General features: G+C 39.7%; 1 protein-coding gene and 1 non-coding gene across 3 annotated transcripts in view; one reads left to right on the top strand and one right to left on the bottom strand.

Moving 5' to 3' along the window:
• The window catches only part of LOC124158736 (ecdysone-induced protein 78C), a 522,961-nt gene that overhangs the window by 293,955 nt on the left and 206,844 nt on the right, over nucleotides 1–22,162 (top strand). The window lies entirely within an intron of this gene.
• Nucleotides 8,765–8,837, bottom strand: Trnam-cau. The gene has a single exon. It is a non-coding gene; the product is annotated as a tRNA-Met (tRNA).

Below are 22,162 nucleotides of genomic sequence, written 5' to 3'. Positions count from 1 at the left end.
GGAAAATGCCAGCCAAGATCCGAAACTGTCCTAAAACATTCCAGTAGAATCTTAAGGCAATTTCGACCGAATTAGTCAGGACAAAGGTTGGAGCGGGTAGTCTGTGTCATGGTCAACCTTGGGCTACTTCTTGCCCCAGAATCTATTATGATGCTGCTGCTTGTGGAATTATATGATCGATTGTAGTTTTTAAAAATTTTGTACTGTTCACTTTCTAATGGCGAGTTTAGTTTAGTCTGAGTTTCCCCAAGAAAGGGAAAGTCACCCAATCTCTCTAGTTTAAGAAGGATATTTATACGGATGAATTTCTACATGAACGAACGCGAGAAAGAACGCTTGAAAGCATGCAGTCTCTCAATTTGTTAAGGCCATTTTACACGTAGCACGGAATCGCGCAGGTTAGAGCTGCATTAATTTCTAAAATGGCGTGGAATTGCGCAAATGCATGAGCGAAATTTCAACAGGGGCTATTTTGCCATCTCACATCCACGCATTCTCGCATTTTTTCTAGCAATTCACCGCTTTACACGACGCAATTTTGACTGCGCCTTCATACGCACGTCAGATTGTGCAAGTACGTGTAAAACGGCCTTTAGAGACTCCGACTCGGCCATCGAAACGTTGGCGGTAATACTGTTCCTGACCCGGTGGCACCCCCGAGAACTCTTCACGTTATAATATAGATGATCGCATGACATCGCGTCACCGTTACCGCGTCACCATTAGGACGCTCGAGGTATGTCGGAACAAAGTTGGAAACATAATGAAAGATACACTCTTCCGTTAACATACACTATGTCAATTTTCGTATGAAGATTTTCACAGCTTCTTTTATCGATGTTGGTGGTTGTTTCCGGGAATTGCTGCATTAGTAACATTTTCTTACTCGACGTTTCACCCCTCCATCTGGGAGCGTTTTCAAGAGAATGGGAGGGAAACCGTTCTCAACAATTGGGTTAACTAAACCTATATAAGCTCGGGACGAGAACGGCTTCCCCCCATTTCTCTTGAAAACGCTCCCCGACGGAGGGGTGAAACGTCGCTGGAGTAAGAAACTGTTACCTACGCAGCAATTCCCGAAAACAACCACCAACATACACTATGTCATTTTCAAAGGTAGTGTAATGTCGAAACCTGGGTCGATCAAGTAAACTTCTGTGGAGCATGCAACAGTGTATCTCTTATTATGTTTCCTGTCACCAAATATCGCCATCAAGCATTAAGTGGAACAAAGTTGGTGACGTCACCCTTCCTTTACTTATCCTTTCTTTAACCCCTTCCACTTCGATTAATTTTCTGAATATCGTGCTTCTATTCTCTTTTTATTTTTTCTGTGGTTCTTTTTCAAATGGTAGGTAAAAAAAATTATATTTTGTAATTTGAAATCATCGTAGAACCGTGAAATACAATGTGATTATTAAACATGGAGAACATAGCTGTCGCTACTCGAATAAAATCATTTTAATCCTTCAGATGCATCATGTTTCATGAAATGTGGATTATTTATGTGTACTATGAATGTTTTGACATTGTTAAGCTTTCAAAATAATTATATTGTTACCCTAAATAGTGCTAAAGTTATGAAAATCCGATGACGAGTTAACTCTCGTCATTGCGCGGTTTGGCATCGCAAGTTCATGACGAGCTAGACTCGCCGTTACAGCGCAAGGGGTTAAGGTTTTCCCTCCATCCTCGATTAGGTCTCCCCTCTCCCGGTTCGACACCTCAACCCCGCTTCCAATGTAATTCACTCCACCTTCACCACTCCGGCGCGGCGGGTCCTCTTCGACCGGCCATCCATCCCCCCTCTCCCGCCCATCTGATTGATATCCATCGCGGCCCATCCAACCCCTCTTCCCCACGCCAAACTCCTTTGTGCCTCTCTCCATCACATTAATTTTCCCCTCCCCCTCCTCATCCCCAGCCTCCGCCAAAGTATCCCCTCAAGAGCAGTCTAATCCCTCTCGGCTCCATCGCGAACCCTCCAAGAGAAGCCAGTTGTGCATGTGCCGAGAACATTCAGAAAGGCGAGTTCAATATATTTCGCGGGATTTAAGGCTGTTCGTGCTTTCATATCAAGACAATAGCAACTCAGCGCCTCAGTATATTCCATTGCTAGATCAATGTTTAATTTATTACGAGAATAATGATCAACGAAGATGTCGTATTGCTCACAAATTTTATTATCAGCGTACTGCACCTGTTTCAATTGTTACACAATCATCATCAGTACCTGATGATGTGTGGGCAATAGGATATAGATACCTCCACTACACAAAGGCTCAACAATCCTCCAATGAATCAAATCCGCTCATCTAGTAGACCTAGTAGCACTAGATTGTGGAGCGTTTTGTGGAGTGGTAGTATCGATATCTTCTTTGATCATTAGATATGTTGTTCCACGAAATCTTTTCGCGAAAAGTTGATTTTGCAAGGAGAAGTTTGGAGTTAGATCTAGAATTCGGATTGAAGTGCCAATCGCACGCTTGCCATGTTCAGAGTAGGAAATATGGCGCCAGGTACTATATTCCAAGCCTTCATTATTTAAGTATAAGTATTATTCATAATTTAAGTATACCGGGACTAGCCACGGTGACTACTATACGGAGTCAACCGCAATGCACAAATTGGAAATTTCTCAACACACTGAATTCGACACCAATGTTTCTGAGGCATTTTTGCTGCGACTCAGTTTTTAAAATGGTTTTGGGTAAATATTTAAGTAACGTCACTAGTCAATAAATTTTTCTGTTTTTATCATTCATTAATTTCAACATATTTCTTGCTAAATCGATATCTCATACTAAGCTAGTATTTCTGCTGATCATTCGGGGAATGGATTCAAAGGTCTCAAAACTAATATTTTAGTCATTTATTTTGAATGTAAACGTTTGAAATGGGCAAATTGGGCTAGCAGTTTATTTTCCTTCTTCTGTAAATTTTGGACACTTTTTCCTCTGCTTCGAGGAAATTAGCCACTGAAGTTTTTCCGATCTCGCAAAATTTCTCTACAATAATCCTTCGCGTAGTGATTATTTTTTTAAACGTGGCTAGAGATTTATGTCCATTTGCTTTATATTCAGCCTTAGAGCCTCCAGGGAATGATATAAAATACTCTCTTTGCGAATTTCCATTCTCTACCGTTCCTTCCTCGTAGGTGTAGGTGTGGACATAGGGAAAAAACGTAACTTGATCACCAATTAGACCACAGCTTCCAAGTAGTGGCGTGGGCATGGGTTCGTTTCTTGTAATGCAGATTTCAAGATTCCTCTACGAACCATCACAAGGAATTTTGATCCATTTTCCGAGAATTAATCCTTTTCCTGGTTTTAAAAGATTCTTAAAATCACAACCTTGCATTTATGACTATTACCTACGGTGATGAATATTCATCGATAATTATAATATATTTTATATGTTTAATTAAAAATTATTTTCTACGAAATCTGTCTGTGTAGAGCTTCACGCAGTTTTGATGTGTATTTTTACCTTTAAATTATTTTTAAAGAATGCCAATATTGTATAAATATATACCTTAATATTTCACTTCTATCCGCAGAAGCGTAGACACATTCCTAGTCCTTTTAGGTCCTCATTTATCTGATGTTTTCTTCTCGCTATATTCTAAGAGTTAGATGATTGATAAACATAGCGATATGAAATAAGGTAAGAGAAAACGAGAAATTTGTTTCTTTACGCATTTCATCACTCGATGGGGAAGTAGTTAGCTGGTGGATAAATTTCGTCAAACTGCATACGCATCATGATTTTGTGGATTGGCTTTACCACTCACCACGCTTTTGGAAGCTAATTTGTTGCTCTTTAAGTTAAGCCATGTTATATTTATCGCTCCGTGCATAATTCAACGCTGATCATCGCATGGAATCATCCATCCCGCTAACTTATTCAGCTCGACCGAAAACTTCTTCCCTCGAGTCTTCCGACGCCCGCCCATCCATCCATCTCACGTCTTCTCCATCTTTTTGAGCAGCGCTCGCCGCCTTTCTCTTTCGCACCCCCGATCCACCCCCGCCACCTCCTCGGCAAAACATAAAGCCGTGTCCCAACTCGTTAGCCGTCGGGGAGCGTGGATTTGGACGGCCAAATTTTGGGTAGCCAACGTGTAAAATCGTTTCAGACCTGACTTGGTGGAAATGCGATATAGTCATGATAAAAACTACAAATGGTAATTACCACACTTCAATGTAAAAATCCGCCACAGACCATGGTCTCGACATCCTATGTCATTTTCAAGGTATTTTCTTTCTTCAAAATGGCATAGAATGTGGAAACCGTGTGGAAACAGTGGAGTTTTAAATTAAATTGTGGAAATTACCATTTGTGGTTTTTATTATGACAAGACCCCTCGAGACAAGCACAAAGCGAGCGGTACCTTAAATCATACTCTCGGTGATTCTCCGAAGCGTTTGTCACGAATAATTGCCTTTTTAAAGGAAATAAACGTTTTTAACAAACTGTAAATTAATGTTAGTGGTTGCTTTCGGGAAATGCTGCGTAGGTAACATTATGTGCTCGACGTTTCACTCCTCCTACTGGGAGCGTTTTCAAGGGAATTTAAAAAATTGATTAATTAATTTTGTTTTCTCTTGGAAACGCTCCCAGTAGGAGGATTGAAACGTTAAGCACATAATGTTATCAACGCAGCATTTCCCGAAAACAACCACCAACAATGATAAAAGAAACTGTGAAAGTCTTCATTCAAATCTGTAAATTAATTTAAATAGATTCATGGATATGTTTTTATTTTAAATATTAATACCCTTAATAATTTGTCATTAAACACTGAAAATTTGTTTTACATAAGGACGGTTGTGGTGCAAAATGGCCTTCGCTGTTGACGCACCCCATAAAACAAACTAACTATTATGACTTTGAGCGATCAATCCAAAAGGGGGCATGAATTGGGACATCATGATGCAGGTTATTCCTAAGGATGCCATATGCTGGGTACGAGGCCAATGAAAAACAGGAGAAATTTAGAATGATTTGATGAAACGATTAACTAAACCCTTAGCATTACACATTGCATACAATATTTATGTCGTTAACATTCTCATGCAATTGTATGTGTCTCATGCATGTGATTTAAGAGTTTATAATGACGCAGATGAGCATTTTCTCATACTTTAATTAGAATCTTTGGCAACTTTTTTGTTTTAGTAGCAGTGAATTAGGGGTATTTTTTTAAATTCGCAGCTTTAGCCCAATATTTAGTTTTTCAATTTAATTTTGTAGGCAGTAGCTCATTTCGTTTCGAAATCACAATATACTTCCATACGCTGGCAGCCATGTTGCACTTTTTCTGATTCCTTCCCAAAAGACGCTTTGGATCATGATAAAAGGATGCACTCGTCGATGCCCAAATCTGGCCGCCAAAATGGGTGCCTAAATTCGCTCCCTTATGCCGTCTAAAGGCCTGTTTACACGATACTTTAACACATACCAGTTAATGTCTGTTTGCATGACTGATTTTTGTGGATCGGAACGGAACATGTACGAATGCATGAACCAAATTAGAACAGGTGAGTCTATTTTCTGTGCATGCTTTCGCACAAGTTGGGTGGTTACACGGTGCATTTTGTCGTTCAGTCTCACGTTCATATATGTAGACATTAATTCGTGCGTGTAAATGTACCGTGTAAACAGGCCTTAACGAATTGGGACACCCTTCCAAGATGGCGTCCTGCCCAAATCCTGGGATTGGGGTACCCAACTGACGAATTGGGACGCGGCTTTACAAAACCTTTCTCCCGGCACCATACTCACTCGCATTACATCCCACCCCTCCTTATGTTTCTTTTTTTTCTTTCTTCGCCTGTCTTGTCTTTTCCTTCCCTCGCAATCCACCCTGCGCCAATCCCTACCCCCAGCTGCCTCACTTCTCCTGATGATATCCTACCTTCCTTCGCGTCATCACTTTCCTGTTTCTCGTCCCTTTTCTCTTCTTCCTCGGTCTCCTCTTTTCTTCCGGTGCTCTTTTTGCCTTTCTCTCTCCGCGTCGAGTGAGGATCTGCCGAGATGAATTTGGTGTACGGATCGATAAAACTCATTGTATCCAATGCATGTGTGGATGCAGCATTTTTCTGGATTCCTGCGATTGTATTTTAATTAAGATCATTTCGTGCAAGTTTGCAAAGAGTAACAATCAAATTTGATACTATTTATTAGCCGTTAAAGAACAATAGACCTGTATGTCCCGTAATTCTAAAAATCCAATATTAAGGTCATCTAAATTTGGAATGATTTTTTCACAAGCTTAATCTAGTGGTGACTCTACCCTCAAGCAATCCAAGCCAATCTTCGGATAGAACAACTGAACTGATAGAAAATAATACGTATCCTATTAATCAGAATTGGCGATGGTTCATCCCCCGCCAAACACCTCTGTAGGTGGCTTGCAGGGTAATATGTATATGTAAGCCACTTCCAGTATGCGTTAGAGGGCTTATGGGTTCCTCAATTAAGGCGTAATGTGTCACAAGGGGGTGGTTTGTGACGATAGTAGTAGAAGTAAACTAATCCTCAAATCTACCTAAAACATCTGTCTTCACAATCATGTTGCTATTTGCCGGAGAGGGTTTTGTATTCACAGAGTGACGTTCTGTGCGATGGAGGCTTAGCTCCCTATTAACTTTCCATTTGATGGGAGATAGTTTCAAGTTCAATTCACTCTGTCAGCGGGGATCGGATATCCAATGGAAAGTCTACCATCACTAGGTTTCAAATCCAATTTCCCTAATCTATATTGAGCCCATCTCATCAACCCAATTAACAGTTCCATCCGATACATGGTGTACACAAACTACTCAGCTTATCAGGCAACTTCATCTTGCTTATGCTCTTGTTACGGATATAATCAAAGTAAGAAATAGGATCGGAGTTATTAATTATATTCTCCATAAACTGAGAATTGCTGACTAGCTTGCTTTACGGAAATAATGTCATTTCTTTCTCCTTCTCCTCATGTTCATTCCCTTCTGATGCGAGACTTATTATTTTGCTGCTCGTAAAATGAAATTGCATTGGGGAGATTCGCTATCGCATTAATTTATCTTCATGCGTATGGAGAGTACTACAGTCAATGCGAAGAGGAATGCAATTTAATTATTGATCAATTATTTTACAACCTCAACTCTCCTTTTTTAATTGCTTCCAAGAGTAGGAAAAACAGATAAGTATGAAATCAATGGTTTGCGAGGTTACTTGGTGGAATCTTCACATGATAGGTAAAAATAGGTGGAATACAACAAAGATTAATTTTCATCCATCAAACAGATAAGTAGTATGTTTTGCATGCTTGGCTGCCTCTCCTTAAAAGGTTTCCAATCTATTTCGCTGCCGAAAAACTTGCTGGTATTTATATCATGCGGGCTAGCGAATAGTTTGACCGAGTGCCTGAAAAAGATTTATGGGGGCGTTGCAAAAACATAACAAGAACTTTGGGTCTCGTCCACGTTTGCATGTGATAGTAGCGAATCTTATACTCTGCTGAAGGCCTCCTCTAGTATGACTGAAGTGGAAATGGCATTGAAATCGCAAGAATATGCATGGAATATTGTGGCACGAATTTTAAAAGCCTATAGTTCATTATAGAAATTAAAGGCTTCAGAAATTCGGTTGATGCCTTTATTATCCATTAGTTTAAATTAGTTCCTGCATTAAACCCTGATATCCCTCGTATATTATCAATAACATACACCTTGTTACTTCCACATTTTGTGGAAGTGTCTATTATTGATAACATGGAGCCCTTCCACCACGTATAAGCTTCAAGTTTCGTTTAAATTCCTCGTATATTTGAAGTCGTCCCACAAATTCAGCCTGGCGTGATTAATAATTGCAGCATAATAGGAGAAACGTCTTCGTCACAATGAAGCAAACATGAACGAGATCTGAAATCCTATCGAACGCTATTAAATGAGTAACGTTGTTAGTTTTTTTAATATCCACAATTTTATTTAACGGTAGCAAACTACATCTTTTCAAGAATGACATTCAAGCATCAGGTCTAGTTCGTGGATCATGATTACACTCATTGAATGTTTTTAAGCCTGAGATTGGTTTGTATAGGTGAGGGTAGTGCATGCCAGATTAAGCCATTAGTATGTGATACGCTCACAGTGGGGTCGGAGTAACTTTACCTTGCACCACCTAGTAACTTAGTAGCGTGTGTCTTCCAAACCTCAAATTAAGGGCAATGGACAAAGGACATACAAACTGACTAGAACGAATAGGAGTTGGACGTAAATTGAGCTGAGAGTGGTGATAATGACGGGGGATGCGACGTGAACCTGTACAATGTCATTAGGAAATGATAAGAGGCGAGAGGTGGTAGACGGTTCAAGCAAGAAGAGGATTGCTGATGAAGCACTAACAGAATTAAGAGTGACAGTTTACGCCAGTATATATCGAAAGTTTCAAATACCTTTTATTCATCTCCAGCTTTCCAGGGTGTCTAGCCGATGTTCTTTTGGTTCTTTCGTAGTCGAGTAATTGGGCTTCTTGAGATGTTTGGCTACGTGAAATTTAGGCTACCTGTTGCAGAAAAGTTTCTCGGATTTTCCACCGGTTGATGTTGTCCATGTCTCCGGCCTTAACGTCGGGGTGTTGACAACATGTAACAATGGACGATCACAAACTCCCATGCCTTGAATTTGGGCAACCTAACGAGGAGGGACTAGAACCCGCGACCTTCAATTTGACAAACTTGGACTTTTTCCGCCGCCGCTGCCAACAAAGAAAATGCCCCGACTGAGAATCGAACTCACGACCTTAAGTTTATGAGACTTACGCGCTGCCTTCTGCGCTACCGAGGCCACAATTAAAGATTGCCTAATTTTGATATTTTGTTCATAAACACAATTGATTAACTATCTGGTGGTAGTTCGACCGAGTGGAAATCCTGACGGTGGCGAATATTGCTTCCCTTAAAATGCGTACCTATTCTCTTTCATCGAGTTTACCGAGTTGTAAAAAACCATTCTCTCTTATCTCACTGTCCTTTCGAGCCGCGGATTCTTGGAGAATTCGGGGATTGTTTACCCCACTTTAGGGAATTGATTCGCGGCAAGGAAAGAGATGGAAGCGGGATATTTTCTCCCCCTGGATCTCCGTGCCGAGTTTCCAAGACGTCTGCTTCCTCTTGGAATAGGCAAAGTGATGGAAACTTAATTTATTCTATCCCATAATGAGGAGAACAAACTAGGAGAGTGAGAAGACGTATATGTAACGTGTCAGAATAGCTCCTGCATATTTCCCGCGCCTTAGCATTGAGACTTTGAAGGGTCCCTTAGTTTTAACTGAAGCGTCCTAATAACGAGTCTAATGGCCCTTTTTGATTTTTTTAATGTTTTAATGATTGCATCTTTTAACGATTCACGAGTTGGAACCCAGCGATACGTGATTATTTCGCGGAAAAATGAAAGCGTATGAAGTGTTTAGATAACGTTGAATTGGTCATCAGTTAAATGTCTGGCTGCGGGATTTAGTCTTAGCTGGCTAATGCTGGGGTTGTGAGTTCCGCCTGAGTGAGTTATTCACCATTCAGGACATGGGTGTGTGTAACCTTCAGCTGACTTGGTCCGTGGGAAACGTATATATATTCTAGTCTACGCCTCAATTTATTCCAGGGGCAAAACGGACTAGAGGCAGAATCATGGGATTATATAATAATACGATTTAACCAAGAATAATTTTGTGGTAAACGCTGAGTAGCATGATACTAACAATGAATGTTGGATTAATAATATAGTTACATCTCTGTTTTTGCGAATGCTTGTAATTGAAAGTAGGAATGTGAGGTGGCATGATCATGCATTATTTTGCATAATTTTCCAGTTATTAATTATATTTTATTAATTGACTTTGAACCCTACGATTTTGAATCTTTTACTTAACCATTTACTTAATTTTATACTGCATTATGATAAATCGTCTTTTTTATGTATTGATTTATTCGTCTTATTTTACATTTGAAATGCACGAAAATTTTGGCAATGGTGTTCTCTATAAGTTATAAAATTTTCAAGATAGTAGTTTAAATTTTAATGGAGAAATGAGTCACCGAGAAGGAAAAACCTCGACTATGATAGGAGTTCCCTCCATCTCTTAATAAATCCTATTCGAGAGGTATCTGGTCAAATCTTTCGCGATCTCCACTATTACCCGTCGCACCAAATCCGCCGTCATCATCTTTCTCGATTGCTGACTTTCATCTCACCCGAAAGAGAGGAGATCTCTTTCCAATTTACATCCTCACCATTCCACTGTCCTCCTCATCTATCGTTTCCCTTGTCTTTTTCGCCGCGGCATCCCAACCGTCTCTCCCGCACCAAACGAAACATCCGCGGCCGGGCGCCTCATCTTAATGTGAGATTTCCTCCGGGCGGAGCGGATAGCGATTCGCGAGGAAGGGAGGAAAGTGGGTAAAGGGTGAGGGAGGGTTGGGAGGAGAACGTCCAGGGCTCTTGCGGGGGCGGGGAGGTGGGGATTGGCGGGGGTGGTTTTGCGGAGAATGGGGTGCTGGGGGAGGATGGGGTGGTCGTTCTCTTGCTAGGGGAGGGAATGATGGGATTCCTTTTAAGAGTAAAGGCTCTCACTCTCTCTCTCTCTCCACCCCCCCAAGAGAACGAGAAGAAGGGATGGGAGACGTGCAGGGGTTGGGAATGCTGCGGGAAGCTAGTGGGAGGGTGGGTTGAGTTGGTGGAGGTAGGTTGGTTAACCTGACTTGGGGATGGCTTAGGAGAAGACTCTCACCAGTGGAGCGTCGGATCGTAGATGCGGCAGCCAAGTGGATGCTGGACGCTATACGGGATGTAATAGAAAGTAGATTTGGCATGCAATAAAATTGGTAATTTGAGGCCTGACTTGGTGAAATTGCAAAAAAAATACAGGATCTAGGGAGCGTATACTCTATACCTGGCCCAGAGGAAGAGGGGGCCGGATTGTAGCCTCATCTGGCCCAGATCAAAGAAATTAAATCAAATCAAATCACCTGAAAATGTCGCACGGCGACGAAACTGGTCGTTATATAAATCATTTAAGTGAAATTTTACGATGTTATAATTTCTTATATTGTGAACTTCAATATCATTCAGCATAAACTCTTCGAACTCCTTTTGTGGTCTATTTTATAAATTGTTCTAAGAAATTCCTCTGCATAAAGTCAGTCCCCTTAGCCATATACGTTACGATACATGACCCGATTATGACCCATATGCCAGACGACCTTTAGCTCTCAATCCTTCGTCAGAGCTGAAAGTGGCATCCCAGTCGTGCATCAAAACTAAGTGTTTCTGCAGCATATGATGTAAAGTCCATGATGAATTTCTTTTAAATATGTGCTGGGAAAGCTCCACATCTTAATTTTTGATCCATTCGATTTCTGTATTTTCCATGAAGGTGATATTCCATGTAGTTACCGTACCATTCATAACACCTTCATTCGAATCTTCTGAGAAGCCATTTATGAGACGACGTTTTTGTTGTTTTCCACATTTTTTTGAGTACATTTTGCTCTATTAAATTATCAACCATTCAATCCAAACTCTCTAAAAGCCAAACTGCTCCTTTCAGTCAATTTTTGAGCACCACTTTGCCCAATTTCCTCAAGTTGGATAGTCCCATCGATTGTATGATTTCTCGGTAGCGTCGATACCTAGTTTCTGTTAGTAGTTACTCGGCATCACTAGATGTAGTTCGTTTTAGCTGTTGCTTTGTGTCAAAGGATCATCATCATGCACCTAGTCTGAGGGATCTAATCGATATTAGACGGAGTGGAGGGTTCGATTACACCTTAGATGTGGGATAGCCGTGAAGGCCTTTGTGTTTCCATGGAGTTAGCTCTTCAAACTCCGATTTTCTCATGATAAAAACTACAAATGGTATTTTTAACTCTTTAGAAAAAAGCTCAACTACAGGCCATGATTTCGACACAAGGGCGTACCCAGGATCAAAATTAGGGGGGCAAGCCATGGTAAGCCATAAGATTTAAGCATAGAAGAGAGGTGTATGTCGATGCATTTAATGACCTAAGTTATTTGAGACTGAACTGTAACTTTTTTTCGGCATTTCTACCTACAAAATCTCCCTTTGGTAGCAATATTATTTCCATATGTGGTGCCAGGACATATAACATCGGCCAAGTGGGCTGATAACTGAGAAATTGGATAATGAAGTGGAGCATTGGTATATACTCTGCCTAACCCCTCGAAGTATCAGATTTGCGTAAAATGAACATTTTAAGTAAACTATAACAGCTCTTTATTAGTTTTTCAAATGATTTGCTAGGAAAAGTATTATTTTCCTTAAAGGCATTAGCGATTTTTGCTTCTTGGGTGGGGGGTATCTGCCCCCTCCTGCCCCCCTCTGGGTACGCCCATGTTTCGACATACTAGGTCATTTTCAAGGGCATAATTTATGCCATTATTATTGTCAAGGACGTACCATGTCATTTTCAAGAATATGACCATGAAAATGACATAATATGTTGAAACCATGGTCGGCAATTGAGTTTTGTATTAAAGTGTGGAAATTATCATTGGTAGTTTTAGCCTTGGATATATCAAACTTCCACCAAGTGAAGCCTGATTTTATACGTTCCGGTTTGGTCTTTTTTCCTATCTCACAATACTTAACTTCATTGCTATACCGCAATACTTTATACATACCACAATTACAAGTTTTCTCCGCAAGTGTTGAGAGAACCTTTGCTGAAATCCAATTCATGGAGAGGCTTGCGATTAGAGGCACGGACAATCTCGGATGCTCGACAGCGGCCTGCTCGCACGGCGGGTATAGAATGGCGGACTCGAATGGGGGGGAGGATGTGGTGTGGGCGTCGCGTTTCGCTATTGCTTTGTTTCTAAGGCCGGAATTCTAATGCTATCGCTTCGCGGTCGTCGCTTCCCGCCTCAGAGGGTGGTGTTGTGGAAAGGCAGCCGAAGTGCAGTGAATGCTCAGCACTTTGTGGAATCTCCAGTGGCGGTTTCTTACACGTTTCCTTTTCAAGCAATCGAAGTGAATCTCGGAATTATTGGCTAGAATAATGTAAAGATACTTTTTTTATGATTTTTTTCCATTTTAAAGCCCTTTGCCAAAAATGTTTTCAGTTTCCTTACAGCAATTTTTCATGTCATTAGTTATTTACTTCATCAGGCGTTGGGTATTCACTACGGTTTGACCAATAGAGGACTTCTAAGCGGAGATAGAGGTGCTAGGTAATCTACTGGAAAAGTTAATCGGGCCATCATGATTAAGTCCCCTAGGTAATCCACGTATATATTGATGCAATTCATATTAATCATTCTAGTATTCTGTGTAATTTTGTACTGATACTACCATTGTCGAAGCAGTTTTTGTCTCGAACAGTTTATATTGAAATCCTTATTCTGGTCATGAGCTCTAGCCGCATGACGTCTTGAATAAGAGAATGACATTTCGTTGGTGTTTAATCATTTTTTTGTACTTCAGCACTTGAAAAATCTCGTATTATTTGATATGGATGAGGAGGACTATAACTTGAACGGTACCCTAGTCACATGATGAAAATTTATCAGCCACCCAGATTCAATCTAGTAATGGTATTTTTTCCCCATGTTCAATTTTTATCGGATTTCCATTTGGTGAAGATATATCTTTCATTTGTATTACGGAGGACTACCGCAGAAATTTCGCAGTCACTCGCATTCCAAAAGAGCCGAAGCCCATCTGTGACTTCATTTATTTCACTTTATTGGTGGTTACAGTCTCGCGAAACAAGTGATAGAAGTGAGCCGCTATTAATAATTGTTTTACGTTAAGTCACCTGTAGTCTCGTTCATGGGCGTACCCAGCGGGGGGTAGAGGGGCAACTCCCCCCGAGAATCAAAAGTAAATTTAGTTCAAAACGAAATTTTCTAAAAATGTTCTTTAAATTCGAGGGAAGTGACATTAGTATAAAATATGTAATCAAAGCGCTGTTATAATTTTCTTGAAATTTTGGTTTCTTAACCTTTTCTCTATTATAACTTGAACGACCATGGCTTGCCCCCTCTAGTTTTGATCCCGGCTACGCCCTTGGTCTCGTTGCATGTATCCCTTTCCTCACAGAAACGTTGTAATTGGTAACTTCTTCCCTAAACGAATTAAGTATTTACAGTGTTGTACATTATGGTACATGGTGATAAAAGTGCATAGGATGAAAGATCGAAATGCGTTTGTATGCCAATCTGTGCCACCAGATAGTGGAATGGCGATGCATCCCATCTAACAAGAGTCATGTTGATTCACTATGGATATGGATTTTAAACGCCTAGCAAGGCGTGACGTCATATGAGAAAAAGCTGCACAGATCGGCGTTTTCGACTAAAATGTCTCGTAATGGTAACTAGAGACACATTTACTCTTTTCTAGAAGAATATTATAAACTTAGATTAAGATTACAGGTTCCAGTTCCCTGTAATTATAGCGCATTCATACAAAATCAGGAATTCCAACTCCTTCCTATCCCCACTAATTGCCCTGTATAAAATTCTGACTGCTTGTGCAATGCTATAATGAATGTTTAACATTTATACATCATTATAGCCTTTCAGAACGTGTAAAAAGTACTTTAAACGGATAAAAAATTTAAAATTCAGTTAATATTTAATAGCTTGCTACGAAAAATCTCCCCAATTTTTTTATTCTGATCCTGATTCTGGTCCTGATTATGATCTCTCCTGCTTGCCGGTCAAGCCGTTTACAGTTTTTTTAATGAATAAAATAATTAGTATAATAGATTTCTCATGATGTTTTTATTCGGTGAACGATTCATTTCGAGCCAATATTCAGTCTATTTCCTGATTTGTTTTATATTTTCCTATTCAAATCCCTTTCTGAGAATAATCACCTTTTTGGATAGTCAATGTTAAATACAGAGTCTCGTTTATTTGAGTTGGATTGGTATGAGACTTGATTGGAGTAAACTTGGATCACTTCATTTAGATGATGTTTTCAATTGCAGTGCTTTCTTACCGCTGGCTATTATTTACGCGATTTCTCTCAGGGACAACGGTTACGATGCACTTGATTGTTAATGGAAAAAAAGACAAAAGGAAGTGGACAAGGAAGACCGGTGACGAAAAAAGGAAGCATTCAGAGCACACGGAAATCTGGTGTGTGAGTGGAAATAAATTGATTCGTTGAATGTCTTTCTGCAGGTAAACAACTAAAACTAACCCAATTAATTGTGAAAGATTTGATGGAATGAATTATTCTTTCACTTGGTTGGTAGGTAGATGCGTTTGTGAAATAAAAATCCTTGATCTTCATAGGTAGCAAATTTTAAAATAAGAAACAATAATAGTAATAATATTGATGTTGTAGACGTTTCGGCAGAAAAGCCATTAGGAAAATGCAGTCAGTGGATGAATGCCCAATAGGAATCACACCGTGTGGAGTGCTACATAAATTAAAAATATTAAACCTGGAAATTTAACTACCAATAATGCAAAAAAACCTTTTATGTTGTTCCACGATTCTCTTCTACACAATAACTAGACAAAACATAATTGAACTAGACCTGGTCCGTTCACTGTGAAGAAATCGTGCAAACATTGATATCCAGAGGGAGGAAGAAGATGATGAGGATAAAAATGGTATTATTTAAAATATTTATATTGAAATATATTTTTATGTAGTAATCTAAGTGGTTCCCTCGATTGAACATCAGTATAATCGCAAGACCTCGATCGGCATGCCGCTTTTGCTCTGGAGGGTGGTTAGAATTTGCGCTCAGTCTTCGCCACTGCTCTGCGGGCACATTATCTGAGAACGGTTTGAGATATGACGTTGATCTCGGAGTTTTTTTCGTCGGAACGCAATCTCGGATCATTCATCTCGAGGCAATGGTTATCTCGCGGTGGCAGACGAACGTTAGCATTTCCTGGAATCATAATTGGACGAAGCAGTCCTCTTCGCTTTGCTCGCGATGCATTCGACGCGATAAAAATTACTCGGACCTTAATGCGTATCTTTGGGACGTGGGCTACCCCGTTATTTTGTTTCTACTCGTGATGGAATGGGATTTGACTCCTCGGCCAGAAAAAAGAAACTGCCAGCTTTCTTACGATGGCTTGCCAATTTTCCACCTCTTGGCCGCGAGCCGGGATTGAAAACTGGTTTTGCTGGTAATATCGGAATGTGAAGTGCCGGAATGCTTGAAGTGCATGTAAATGACGTGGCGTGAATTTGAATAGTGTTAATAAATGGATATTGCAATCCTGCTTAAGCATAATAGGTATTCTCAGAATTTATCATATTCTTAATTTTACAAACTTTGCAAATATGTTTTACCAAATGACATTAAAGTTAGTAAGAATATGCTTACTTAATGATGCGATGCGTAACTATAGCTAAATTAATCGAAAGTTGTTAAAATTATTTTTGCATAGCTAAATATAATATACTCCAGAAAACGGTAAAACTGGCAATCATAGTCATATTAGTCTCACCTGTGAGGATATATGGCGGTCCCCGCTTAGTTAACCTACGCTTATTCCATATCCACGGTGTATGTCGATGAAATTTATGACCTAAATTATTTGAGACTGAACTGTAACTTTATTTGGGCATTTCTACCGGCAAAGTCTCCCTTTAGTAGCAATACTATTTCCATATGTGGTGCTAGGACACATAACATCGGCCAAGTGGGCTGATAACTGAGAAATTGATTAATGAAGTGGAGCATTTGTATATACTCTGCCGAACCCCTCGAAGTATCAGAATTGCGTAAAAATAACAACTGGCACGGGGACTTGAACTTTCCCCCTGGTTGTAGTGTGTAAAATTCACAAGTCTTCTTCAAGATGAGCACTACAATAACATAACGAAACCAATCTTCAGTTTGAAGCGATATATATAAGCAGTATTAGTGTAACTTTTTCTGTTTCTCCTTTCCTGGTGGAAATCCTTTGGCCAAGAGCATAAAATTTTAAAACCATAGAATCTAAGTTGAGCAATGCTAGGACCTCTCTGAAAATTGAGATGGTAAACCGCTAATGGATCGGGGATTAATACTGTCTCCCTAACTGTTGTGTAAAACTCACAATTCTTCTACAATATGAGCTCTACACTAACCTAAGAAGACCATCGATTGGATTCCAACGAGATTGGAAGTGATGGAGAGGTAAGAGATACATCTCCATCTACATAATACCCTACGAGCCTAGGGTGTTTGGCAGGGGGAAGTAGTGAAACGTTTTGTTTCTAATTTGTTAGCGGAATTCCTATGGCTAATAGCAGAAAAGTTCAAAATCATTGAATCTAAGTGGAGTAGTGCTGGGGGACCTTCCTGTAAATGAATTTAGATGGTTTCCAGGCAGCTTTGATTTTCCAATCACCTCTACCTGCTCGTTATTTGCTCTGATCACTCAGACGGGTAAAAAACTAGGATATAGTTTCGGAGATAAACGCTTTCATTGAGGAATGTAAGAATGAGATATAAAAAAACGCGCTAATCATTGTTCTCCGTTTTTTCCCCCAACCCGTTGTACATCATTTTTTTCGCTCGGTAAGGGAAATAAAAGGAGGAGACGGGAGAGAAAAAAGTCTATTTTTTCCCCTTTACTCGTCCATCCGATGGCGATGAACTAATTTGAGTGAAAGCCTTGGCAATTAATGTGAGTGTTACGTCTCCATTAATTTATCAGCAGTGCCTCCGAAATTGGATATGCTCGAGATGTCTCCCTGCCCCGTCCGACCGCGCGCCGCACTCCCCATAGATTTCCGCTCCAAGCCCTCCCAATTCATTCCGCGAATCTGGTGAAAAAAGGCTTCGGGATATTTAAAATGAGAAAAAAAAATAAAGAGAAACGCCCCCCCCCCCCCATCCGTTGTTCGCAGATACCGTGGGTGGCTGGAAATGGTTTTTCGCGTGAGCCCTTCAAAAGGATGGGAACCCACTCTTTTTGCCTTGGCGGTAATTTTTAGGACGGAAAAGGATATGCGACGTAACGAGTGGGTACCCGTGCTCTCCAATTGGATACTACCCGATTCGGCTATCGAATTCCACCTGAATTCGGTGCATCGAGTCTTAATTCTTTCTGAGATTTCCAATTAGTCCCGAAATGGGTATGCTGTCGTCCATCTGATAGATGGCTAACCAATCGTCCACGTAAGTGGGTGGGCAAGCGTGAATGGGCGGTCATGTTTTTTAGTGTTTTGGATCGGTTTAATGGATTCTTTGTGTTCAAAACCAGTGCATCGAATGAGAAATTCAATGCTATCAAGTGTCTTATTCGCGGTGTGCAACATTGTTGCAATATCGCTTTATGTCGTTGACATGTCCGAAGACAGGAAAGTCTGTATGCCAATTGAAGTTGGGATTTTTTTAGTTAATTTTAAGCTCACCCTACATGAAAACGCAAGAATAGGGTTCTACAACAATCTATTTTCACAATTAATCACAGTTACATCCATAATTTAAAAAATAACTTCATACACTAGTAGTATAATTAATCACCAAAACAGTCAAGGCCAGCTGAATGTCACACAAATTCCGGACAAATTTATGATGTGGATGTCATATAGATCGACGATATTTGTCCGCGAAACATTTCCTTGAGTGAGTTCAAATTTAAATCACTTGAAAGTGTTTTGAATGAGATATTTATTCTATGAATAGGTGCATTCATGCAACAATTTGTATTCACACTTCTCATACAAAATGTCCTTTTTAGCCTCACTTATTTTGTTGGGACTAAAAATTTCCATTTCCCAACCAATTCTATGCAATTACCTCTATTAATTACTTCATGCAGAAAGAGTAAATAATTTCAGGGATGAATAAATATCTCTGTAACTCCGCTTTCCAATTGATTTGGCCACCATGTACGGAGAGGAGAATAAGTGTTAACCTGGCAAGGATTAGGCCAAGAGATTCGTCGGATTTTTCTGTCTTCAGGCTTTTCATTTAAGTCTATTAGCAGTTCAATATAACCACAATGCATAGTGCCTCGAAAATGGTGGTCCATCGGGTAGGAAACCGGGAGGAGGATCGGTGGTTTCCAGGTTCTTATGCGGATGGAGCCCCTAGGCTCAACGTCTTCAAGAGTACCGTGTAGTGTTCTGTTTCTCAGAACGCCGATTTGATGTCCAACAGATGCAGGGTCCGTTTATGGCCGTGTTTTTATATAAGGCCAAGATTCGAGTTCACTTATCAAATCGCCTATTGAGTGAAAAACTGCGTAAGTCCGATGGTGGTTGGCGTAACATGGTGAAACTCCTTCATGATGCACAAAGGTTAAGAAAACACTTAGCTGTTTCACAAAATAAAATATATTGCGACCGGTTTCGATACAGCGTATCATCATCTGGCCAGATGATGATACGCTGTATCGAAACCGGTCGCAATATATTTTATTTTGTGAAACAGCTAAGTGTTTTCTTAACCTTTGTGCATCACTGCGTAAGTCAGTGCCATGACGCATGATTTAATTTTTGATCGATCTGTGGAATAATGTCACAAAAAATTTATGTTTCCCGTTTCACACGTTTTCGAATAAAAGCCAGATTCCTCATTTCGCATCAAATTGCAGTCTCAATTCAAAAATCACCGCCTCAATTTTCAATTCATGCATGAATTTTGACATGTCACTGTAGTAATTAGCAAGATATTAGCTGTATCTACTTAACGCATCATAACGTACAAAAAAGATATACTAGTATTCTGCCTGGATCTTTTATTTCGACCTATAAATGCTGCGAATAATTATATCTCGATGATTAACCTGTCATGGCGTGATCACCGTTTTGCGACGCAGTCGTGATTGAATGGAAATGGAATATATAACCAGTCAGTCTCTCTGTCATGTATTCCGTATCTTCATTCATTAAGCCATTGGTACTTCAATACTTTTTGTTGATGAGTATTTCATGTGTGCATACCTGTTGATCTTGACTCTCCAAAACGTAACCTGTATCTCACATTGCAGTTTGCAATACCTAGTGTCTGACTAAACCATTAAATTGGTGCTCCTTCAACCTCGCTTTATTTTTTTCGTTGTCAATCCTTTGAATAACTACCCCGCATAGAGGGAGTATAGGTACGGATACGAAGACCCTGGCCGGTTGAAACAGAAAGCGTTTATTTTATTGCCAAATCATTCCCCCTCTTAAATCGTCGAACAATCAAAAACCATACTTAAGTGGAGACCTGACTGCTTCTCATTGGTCGCATTTTCGTATTTTGTATTTTTGGTGGCGTAATACTCTTTTTAAATTTGTTACCGCCTTGAAAATTTCAGGGTAGATATATGGATGTGACATCAGTAATCTTCTTTTCTAAATCCCTCTTCCTTTTCCTTTCCCTCCGTAAGTTTCAAAAAGAGCGCAGGGGGCAGTGACATACGTAAAGTAATACGTGATATCCGAGTATATTTAACGAGTGTTTTTTTTGTTATTGTTATTTCTTGTGGCACTTAATCGTTTAAATCTTTGATTACAAATTCAACGTAATAGGTCTTCCAGTCTGTTTTTGGATTTAATGAAAATAAATGAAACTAAAGACCCTTGTCAATATATCCCTGTAATAAAATGCCTAAGAGAGAATAGATAATCTAAATAATCAAATTTTAGATGCAGCCAAATGCTGAAACTTTTGTGTTTTAAATGTCCTAAAATTTTCAGAGTAATAGCACAAACCTTAAGCTGGAAATGAATGCAGTCGAAGGAAGGGCTGCGTCCTTTAATAAATTCTCTAACGCCTCTTTAAGCTTTTTTATGCCCCTCGCGCGGGTGTCCACTTAGTCGTTGTTCCATCCACTTTCTGAATATTCCATCGTAGTTGAGACGCATGGATTACCGAGAGATCTGTTGCATAATCACGTCCTTTCCCGCTTTCCGGAGAATTTCCATCTCGTAATTGGTTCTTAGTTTTTTTTCCAATCCGTGAGCCTTTGGTAATGATCCTCTCAGAGATGACAACAGAGTGAATCGTCGATTAATGAACGAATGAAATTGACATAATCACGGATTTCTTTTTTAAAGGAGAGATGCATGACTCTGCATTCCAACTAACCTCATTATCCTGCACCGCGTGAGTTGAGTCGTCGCCTTTATTGATTTTATGCTGTGCGCCTATTACTTCATGCTCATTGCTGAGGTGGCCACTCTGACCCCTTAAATGCCAAACGAACTTATTTTTCAAGGGGTGCCCGTGATGCTCAAATACTGGTTCAATTTGTCAGCCAAACAGTTAACATAATAAAGATACGCGGTTGTATGTTTCACAGAAGTTTTAATAACCGACCCAGGTTTCCACAATACACTATGTCATTTTCAAAGTTTTTTTTAATGACATAGTATAGGTTTTGTTGAAACCTGGGTCGGTTATTAAAACATCTGTGGAACATACAAAAGTGTATCTTTATTATGTTTCCTGTCACCAAGTTCAACCAAATATCGCCGTCCAGCCTTAAGTTGAACAGTTCTTACCTCCTCTGTCCCATAACGTTAATGCATCAAATTACCTCGATATGTTTCTGAAACTTGTTCATGAGGCTTTTCTTCGAACCATTTATACATGCTCTTGTCATGACTTATAAACTATTTTCGTCAATTATTTTATTTTGATGTGATTCGATTTATCTCATCATATTATGATTAATTGTTGGATTTTCATGAGTTATTTGAGATGTGATGCGTATTTTTAATTTACTTTTCCGGTGTATTCCGACTTTCAATTTTCTCTTTCTCCAAAGCTTTCTCCAACTAACTTTCTAACAAAGAGTTATTCCTAGTAATTTTCCTAATAATTATTGTAGGAGTAATACGGAGCTAAACGTTGCGATAGGTATAGATAGGTATTTAGTTTTTACCAAATAGGTCTCACCCAGGGGAAACCAAGCCGGAGGGCCATAGCAGTGAAGGTAAAGCAAGCATAGGGGAACTTGAAATGAAACAAATCGTAATATTTTTCCCTGTTAAAATTGTCCAAAGGATTTGACGTAATGTGCTGTATAAAAATATCTTATTTAAAAAATATTATTGGAAGGAACGGCATTGGTTGGGCCATAGAGCCAAAGCTAGGATTGAAATTCGGGCTGAAAAGCAGGGTTTTCGACTTTCTTTTCAACTTGTATCTCATGAAATTGGTGAGCAAGGCCTGCGAAAGCTAAGGCAT

The sequence above is a fragment of the Ischnura elegans genome, chromosome 5 (assembly GCF_921293095.1).
Source record: "Ischnura elegans chromosome 5, ioIscEleg1.1, whole genome shotgun sequence".
Taxonomy (NCBI): domain Eukaryota; kingdom Metazoa; phylum Arthropoda; class Insecta; order Odonata; family Coenagrionidae; genus Ischnura; species Ischnura elegans.
The sequence above is the reverse complement of the archived record's forward strand: the minus strand, read 5'-3'. Positions and strand labels throughout refer to the sequence as shown.